At 37.4% G+C, this 2,811-nt stretch overlaps 1 non-coding gene across 1 annotated transcript; it reads right to left on the bottom strand.

The window, feature by feature from the left end:
- Positions 1 to 2,330: 2,330 nt before the first annotated feature.
- LOC126666447 (small nucleolar RNA R71) lies at positions 2,331 to 2,437 on the bottom strand. The gene has a single exon (XR_007637946.1). It is a non-coding gene; the product is annotated as a small nucleolar RNA R71 (small nucleolar RNA).
- Positions 2,438 to 2,811: the final 374 nt, after the last annotated feature.

The raw sequence follows: 2,811 nt of genomic DNA, 5'->3' as shown, positions 1-2,811 counted from the left end.
TCTAAGCGTATTTAATCACTTTTATCGTATTATGCATACATTATTTAGTATTTTTATGCTTTATGGTGTGTGTTAGTGTTTCAAGGATTATTTAGTGATTATGGAGCATTTTGAGCAATAAAGAGTATAAATCGTGGATTAGATCGAGGTCGTGAAGCTTGGGAATGAAGAAAGCACATTTGCACACATGAAAATCTGACCCCGGCGCATTCATTGGCAATTTTGGAGCAGATAATGACTTCAAATGACTTTATGTTCTTCATAAGAAATAAAGTAGACATCCTAAGCTTTCCAGCGGTTCAAGAACCGACTCATTTGGAGTTTTCTACATCGAGTTATGAAGTTTTGAAGTTAGTAGTTTCGCAGCTGAAATTGTGTCTCGAACGGGAAAGAGTGTCCCGAACGAGAGCTTTGCTCTCGGTTACAAGTTTTTCGAACGGAACAAAGGGCTTCCCGTTCGAGACCATGTGAAAATTGGCTGTGTCTCGAACGGAACCAAGGGCTTCCCGAACGGAACAAGAGTAAAACACGCATGCTTCAGGATTTGATTTGGACTGAAATTCTTCCTCAACTCACAATTACAACTCCTATTACAAATTGATTTGTAATACGAATTAGAAGACTCCGGAACTTCTCCTACTATATAAAGACCTTGTACTAGACTCAATTGAGTATGTAGGATAATTTAGAATACATTAGTTTTAATTATTTTCTCTTAGATTAGCGTTTTAGTTTTCTGTTTCTCAGCAGTTTATAAGTAGTTTATAATTAGTTTCTGCAAGACGATTGTTGAAGATTTCAAGTTTAATCAAGACGATTCTTTCCGAAATTGACAACTCCGGTATTTATTGTTTAATTATGCTTTCTTCTTCATCATCCTTCTTGTTTTGTTTCAGTTTTAATATGAGTAACTAAAACCCTTGTTCGAGGGTTGATATGAACTTATAAATTGGTAATTATTTGGATTGGATGGATTAGTGTTAATTCGTGTCTTAATTATTAATCTTATTGCTTGGATTAAATTAGCTACTTAGTTCATGAGATTGTGTTTAGTTAACTAATTGAGAGATTGTTAATTAAATAGACATAGATAATTAAGAACTTAGAGGAAAACGCCGTGAGAGCGGGTTGGAATTTAGGTAGTCGTTGAGTTTGCTTCATAATTATAATTTGATTATTTAATTCAGTTTTAATATCGTGAGAGCGAGTTAATAATTGGTTAGTTAATTAGGTTGTAATTTTATTCGGATCTTTGAGGCTTGAGAGGGCGGGATTCGGTGCTTTAGAATAGCTCGATTCGCGATAAAATCACTAAGAAATCCTATTCCATAATTTTGCTTATTTATTTGGGATTATCAATCCTTGAACTTTTTAATCTTATTGTTTTAAATCATATTTTATTATTTGTTTTCAGTTTATATTAGTTTAATTAAATTACAAAATCCTATTGATTTTTCTAGCTAGCCGATTAAAGAATATTTGAAATTAGTGATTAAGTCCATTGTCTCTGTGGGATCGATACTTGGTCTTCCAAGTTATATTACTTGAGCGATATCGTACACTTGCGATTATTTGCCAACAAGTTTTTGGCGCCGTTGCCGGGGAACGATTGCAATTAAATTAATTAAAAGTATCTTATTCTTAGATTGAGTTAGTTCTATTTAAATTTAGTTATTTTTATACTTTGTGATTCTTGGATTTTACGTTGGTTTTCTTGTTTTTGTTTGCGCAGGAGTTTTGGTTAGTGTATGCCTAATACACGACGTGCCAGAAAACCGCTAGAACCGTTTCAGTCAGATTTAACATCCTTCGAAAGAAGTATCCGAAAAACAGCGCGGAAATCCAAAACAATGGAGGACGACCGTAACCCTCCGTTGAATCACGAGGGGATTGTTCCACCACCACTACATGATGGCCTAGCTCTTAATAGGCCAAACGAGAGGGTCGCTCCTCTTCCCGCAAGACGTACCTTGGGTGAATTCTTCTTACCCAACGTAGACAACGCCAATTATGGATGCTTTGCACCTCCTATACTCGCTAACAATTTTGAAATCAAGCCGGGAACGATTCAACTACTTGAGAGTCGTTGTCAATTTTATGGGTTGGAACGCGAAGATCCAAACGCCCATCTTTCAAAATTCACGGAGGTATGCAACACATTCAAAATCCATAATGTGACGGAGGATCAAATCAAGCTTCGTCTTTTCCCTTTCTCTTTAAGGGATAAGGCGAGGAATTGGATTCAATCACTTCCAAGCACCTCAATCACAACATGGAAGCAATTGGCACAAGCTTTTCTCAATAAGTATTTCTCTATGGGTAAAACCGCGAGGATGACCAAGGAAATTATAGATTTTCTCCAATTACATGGTGAATCTCTATACCAAGCTTGGGAACGTTTCAAAGAGCTTCAAAGAAATTGTCCGCATCATCATCTAGGAAGGGAGCATCTTGTCTCTATTTTCTACAATGGTACCAATGAGGCTACACGGGCAACAATTGATGCGGCATCGGGAGGATCACTTATGAAGAAAACTTATGATGAGGCCAATAACTTGCTAGAGGAACTCGCTACAAATAGTTGTTCTTGGTCAACCGAGCGGTTGAGGCAACCACCTCAAAAGGGTATCATGACCCTCGAGCAAACCCAAGAATTTGAAGCAATGAAAGCGAAGAATGCGACACTTCTAGCACAACTCGAGATGTACAAACAACAAGCAAATCAAAGGAATGCTCAACTTGCGGTAGTTCAAATGGGTTGCGAGACTTGTGATGGGCACGATCATTCGGGAATGGATTGCCCCGTCCTAC

Source organism: Mercurialis annua, linkage group LG1-X, assembly GCF_937616625.2.
Source record: "Mercurialis annua linkage group LG1-X, ddMerAnnu1.2, whole genome shotgun sequence".
Classification (NCBI taxonomy): domain Eukaryota; kingdom Viridiplantae; phylum Streptophyta; class Magnoliopsida; order Malpighiales; family Euphorbiaceae; genus Mercurialis; species Mercurialis annua.
The sequence above is the reverse complement of the archived record's forward strand: the minus strand, read 5'-3'. Positions and strand labels throughout refer to the sequence as shown.